This window comes from Coffea arabica, chromosome 3e (genome assembly GCF_036785885.1).
Source record: "Coffea arabica cultivar ET-39 chromosome 3e, Coffea Arabica ET-39 HiFi, whole genome shotgun sequence".
NCBI classification, from domain to species: Eukaryota; Viridiplantae; Streptophyta; class Magnoliopsida; order Gentianales; family Rubiaceae; genus Coffea; species Coffea arabica.
In genome coordinates, this window is record NC_092315.1 from 8,985,812 (window position 1) to 8,991,783 (window position 5,972).

Below are 5,972 nucleotides of genomic sequence, written 5' to 3' on the forward strand. Positions count from 1 at the left end.
TCCATTCGTAGCTTAGCTTCTTACAGAAAAACATAGTCTCTCTAGCTAGGTACTTGCAAGGGACAATTGAGGTTTCATCTTGTAATCATCTAAGTTCAAGACAAGGAGATTTTTGGAAGGCTTCACCATATCTTGGCTAAGACTTTCTTTACTCTTTTTGTATTTGTAAATTCATGATGATTTGCATTAATGAAGTTATGAGTGTTTCATCATTCATGAGTAGCTAATTTCCTTTATCTAGGGAGTAGATGAAGCTTATGGCCAAATGATATGAAGTGATTGTGATTTATGCTTGTTATGTCTTGTATTAACTTATCTACTTGTGTATGTTGGATTACTTGTTGTTGCTTGATCACCAATAGCAGGTTTATAGTTGTTTTTACTCATTGAGAAATGGTAAAAATAATGGAATGACATAAGTAGAGCTTGAGTAGTATATTCATGAGAATAGAAATACATTCAAGTGGATGAAATCTGCATTTCATGTGTGAATAAGAACAGATTTAGTATTTACCAAGAGATTAGGAAAAACTAATCTGTTTTAACCCATTATTATCATGAGAATGTGATTTTGGTATTTCTGGAAATGAATCCTTGGTTAAACAAGAGCAGTAACAAGTGTTGAATTAATTCATTTTAGATCTTTTGTGTTATAAGTGGAATCTACATCCCTAGATCTTAATATTTAGTGAATTCTACTCCTATTGTGAAATTGCATTTATCTATTTAAGAATTTTTGTAGTTGAATTAAAATCTGAAGTTTCTGCTTAAATTAATTGTAAGTCTAAATAATAGAGTAAATTAGTATCTAATAATTGTTTTAATTGCTCCTCGTGGGATCGACCCGATACACATCTTGTACTACAATTGCGACCTGTATACTTGCAGTCCAACGGGTGTAAAATCGGAATTAAACTTGCATTGATACAAAAATCCCGTCAATGACTATACTAAACTGCAACCATGACCATGTCACAATAGTCTTCCCTCTTCTGTAACTTTTTGAGTATCAATAAAAGTGATATTTGCATAAAATATTGGTTTAAAAACGGAATAACATATGTTTGCTTCCTTTTAAGAGCATGGATAAGACTTGTTTTAAGTGATGACTTAAATGCACCTTCCTCAATTGCACTTAATGAGTGGATAAATATATGCAATCACAATAATTGCACACCTTGCATTTCGATATGTTCCATAATTAACTATACATTTCAAAAAAAGACTAACACCTAGTTATATTTTCTAAAAAATAAAGTAACACCTAGCCAAACTGAAATTTTAACATTAAAACAATGTATATTGAATAGAAAAAATAACTGTAAGGTGTGAGACATAAGTTGGTGAAAGGACAGATTTCATTTCAATGCTGCGTCATTAGAGTCTAACTTTGACCTAAAGTTCTTCTTCTTCTTTTTTTATCCTTGGAACATGTTTAATTGATCAATATTTTCTCCTTATTCTATAATCTTGGATAATCTTTGTTTAAAACATTTTTTTTGTGAAAAACAGTTTGTTGCCTATTGGGAGGCAACCCAATATTTTAGTATTTTATTTCAATTTAGTGTGATTTTTGGGTTTAGTTAAGTATTGATATTTTGTTATGTTTGTTTTGTAGCAATGGGAAAAAGAAGCAAAAGAAGCCAATTGAGGTGAAAATGGCGAATTTCGATCATGAAACTTAATTCCTTGATTTGAGTAATTGTTGTTCTTGATTTGTTAAAGAGGGTTAGAATGCATGTTTTGATCATTTTACATATGCGCGCATTGATTATTTTGACAAAAGAATGATCTAGAATGCATTTTGAGAAATTGGGATAAAGTGTGTAATTTTTAAAAGGTAAAAATTTTCTGCAAAAAATTATAGCTCGGAAAACGTGGCATGACCTCACGTTCTCTTCCAAACGTGGCATGAGCTCACGTTCAAAATAGTCTTCATATACTAAAATGAACTTATAGTTAATTTCATAACCATGAAAGTTGGTATGGTTTGGTTATAAGTATAGTTGATTCACTACGAGAGTAGGCTTTACAAAATACAGTTATAAATAGCAGGTATATTTGTCTGGTCTTTTACTTTTTTTGGTTCGTATAGTTCTTTCAAGAGTCTATGTATATCTGTTCGAGTAATTGTCAATCGTCTTCTTTTACATCAACTCGTTAATAAATACATCAAATCTTGAAAGAAATACCAAAAATATAACTTATTATGTAACTGGAATATCATATTTAAGCCTAAGGTTTTTTTTTTTAACCCTTCATCTCCTTTCCACACCCCTTTCCACCCCCAACTGTCAGTCTTGTGATTCAAACTTTGAACTTGACGGAGGAGGAAGCTCTTAGCCTTGGACCAACCCGGCCCAGGGGCATGAAGCCAAAAGTTCGAGTGATGACAAAACAGTAACATAAAATTATAGGCCTAGCAACAGTAATTAGGTGGCGTTGGTGTATATTTCCACACTGACTTCATCACGGACGTGTAAAAACGTGTTCCATGCTGGTGGACCATGATTTTGGTGATTAGATCCAACAAGAAAAATTAATTTATGGACCACATTTTTAGGCCTATAAATACAAGGTGTCTGGTTTGTTATTTCAATGTTCTAAACTCAGCTACCAAGTCTTCTCGAGTCACAACCAGTTACACATCTATTTTCATTCTTATTAATTAGCTAGCCGGTTCTTTTAAGGAAAAAATGGCTGCAGCCAAATCTGCGATTGGCACTGGACAGGTGAATAGCGATTGTATGCCAAGCTAGACATATATTTCTTTCTTTTTCAAGTTTCTGCATGGTTTTGGGAATCAACTCGTAAACAACTTGTATAGAAACGTTTGAAAAAGTGTAAGGAGTTGCAAATTAAAGCAATTTCAACATTCTTGAATTGTCTTAAGCAATATTTTATATTTATAGCTGTCTACATGCATATGTCAGGAGGCGATCTCTTGCATTGTTTCATTTCCGAGTGATATAGTTTCTTTTTAATTGGTTGGATTTAGTTTTCTGGTTGTTTGTTTATTTGAAAGGATTCTAATTGATATTGGGAACGCAATTTTTTTGCTTTTTCTTACTGGAAAATATGTTTGGGATTTACAGACCGACATCAGTTCACTGGAACCAGTGAAGCCGGCTGACCCTCACGTGATCCAGATCGGAAAATTTGTAGAGCAACAACATCACCACGGCAAGCTGCTTTCTGTCGCCGTGGTTGGCGGATTCACGTGGAGCGGTGATGGAGGCAATTACTACGCACTTATCATTGAAAATCAGGATAGTGACGGTGCCACATGTCTGCATAAGCATAAAGTACTTGTTCTTGAGACCCCGAGTGAAACAAAACTCATATGGCACAAGAAATAATCAAGCACTACTGTTGATCAGCTGAGGATCAACGACTTTAAGTACTTAAATTATCTAGTGTCTTTGGTGTGGTTTTTCAGTTCATGCATGGATGATGTACTGCTGGCATGCATACATCTCCTCCTGTTGTACTACTATGTGAGGTGCACTCGTACCAACAAAAATGCACCATTAAATAAAAAAAGGCGTATGTGTTTGAGTTTGTATCCTTGAACTAGTATGTCAAAGGTGTATTTATATGAACAAAAATGCACCATTAAATAATAAAAACAGCTGTCTGTGTTTGAGTTTGTATTTGCACATTTTATTTCTCTATTACTTGCAAACAATTTCCAATCCTTGAGTTTTGTATGTCAATTAGGTACTATATTCATGACTAGTTATGAAGTCTGATGACTAGTTAAGTCTTATGATAAGTGCATATTTTATATAATTTTCAGCGAGTTTTATTAGTTAGTTTTGGTGTGTTTTATTTACTTTTATAGCTAATTAACTAAGTTTCTAGTGAGAATATGCATTTTGTGGTTTAACCGGTAAAAATTGCATTTCTATGAATTTTAATGGTAAAAACTTCATGTTTTGTAGATTTTAATAATTCAAACATCAAATGGCATGAATTGAGAAAATAATTGGATGATTGATGATGATTTGAAGTGATTTTAAAGAAGACATGAAGTGCAAAATACTCAAAGGATGAAATGCAAGTTTTCTAGCTTTGAAACCTTTTAGTATTTCAGCTATATGTTGAGCTAAAAATATCGGATGAAGGTGATTCTTGAACTATTTTGAATCTAAGAGGTAGATCACCATTTGAAATGAAGACATAAAAATCCAGTTTAGTCATATTTCCAGTCAAAAAGTCGAAATACAGAAATGCAATTTCATTTTCAAAAGTTGAAACAAAGTTTCTGACTAGTTGAGGGTATTTTGGTCATTTATTGATCCACAGAGCTCCAAATTGGATGATTCTTACTGCATTGGAGAGCTAACTCAAAGGGCTATAAGTTTCATGTTTCACACAAGAGTTAGTTCAACCTCTATCATCAAGAAAATATCAGTTGACGTTAGATCAAAAACAGAGCAAGGATGAAATCTATCCAGAATTGAGCAAACCTACAAAAAGCAATGCGTGGGATACAATACTCGACCTAAGGTCGGGTATTCATCATTTTCAGCTGCAACTTGTTCCTTATTCACACAACTTTCCAACTCAATTCCAGCAAGGAATTTTGACTATATCTGACCAAGAAGAGTGTAGAAACTTGGAGAACAACTCTTGGTGAGTTCAAAAGCCAATTTTGCTAATGAAGAAAGAACTCAACTTGAGCTTAAATTCTCTATAAATAGTAGCCTTTGGAGACCATTTTAAAAATTTTGGAAGGCTAGAAAAACTCCACAAAAATGTAGTCTTCACTAGAATTTCCTTAGTTCATTGGCTAGGTTAGTATAGTATAGCATAGTTTAGGTAGTTATGTGTGTTATCCACTCTTGTATATTAATTAGATTAGGATGAAAATGGAGATGAAGAAGTAGGGGTTGAAACTCATGTGGTGAGGGTTATCTCTTCTCCAACTCTTTATCTGTTGTATCGAATTCTTAAGTATGGTTAATATGCAAGTTTTGGATTTATGTTTCAATATGTGCGTCTAAAGTTTATGCCTAGAGTTGTGGATGAACTTTCTACATCTTGTTAGTAATATTTACTTGGTTATTTGATGATATTATTTTGAGTAAGTTATTTATAATTTTTTATTTTCTAATCATGATTAACTGTTGATTAATTGTGATAATGTTAAGGTATTAAGTTTGCAATGAAAATTGAAATTTAGCACTAGTTCAAGGAAGTAATAAACCTAGGAAGTTCACTCACGGGAGTAGAGGTGCACCTTTGCAGCTTTAGTGACTTGTTTCATAGAATTTCATAAAAGAAATGAACTTGTAGTTAATTCATAACCATGAGAGTAATTATGGCTTAGTTACAAGTATAGTTGATTTACTACGAGAGTAGGTTTCACATACATGAGGAAATTACGCCATAACTAGTCAAGATAATAGCATTCACTTAACCGGTAACTTCACTTGCAAGAATAGTAAGGAATTCCATATCTCTAGGAGTTTTCTATTGTATTTTTGTTACTTTTATAGTGTAGATTTAATTTCTTGCACTAGTGATAGTCTAAATAATAAAAAAGTTCGAAAACCACCGGTAATTGAAACTCTTCCCTGTGGGTTTGACCTTTAATACCCTATACTCTCTCTCAACTCACATACTAGCGAAAAATCGCATGTAAGGTATTTAGAATGTTATAAATATAAAATTTGACTGTGGATAAGCTAATTGTTATATGTATATCCTGTGCTCGTCAAGTTTTTAGCGCCGTTATTGGGGAAGATTTGGTCAATATCGGTGCTAAAAACAACCTTATTAATTTAGACATTTTTTCTTGCTTTTCTTGTTTTTGTTGTGTTTAGTGTCCTTTTGTTATGTTTAGTGTCTTGTTGAGTCTTTTATTTTGTGTTTAGTATTTTATTTTTATATGTGTCAAGTCATCTATTCTTTTTTACTGAACTTGTTTTTAAGTTACTTTTAAAGCATGTTTAGGGATTCAAGAA

The 5,972-nt window shown here is 32.8% G+C and overlaps 1 long non-coding RNA gene across 1 annotated transcript; it reads left to right on the plus strand.

The window, feature by feature from the left end:
- The first annotated feature begins 2,610 nt into the window (after positions 1 to 2,610).
- LOC140038642 (uncharacterized) lies at positions 2,611 to 3,565 on the plus strand. Its single transcript, XR_011842217.1, has 2 exons — positions 2,611 to 2,732; positions 3,096 to 3,565. It is a non-coding gene; the product is annotated as an uncharacterized lncRNA (long non-coding RNA).
- Positions 3,566 to 5,972: the final 2,407 nt, after the last annotated feature.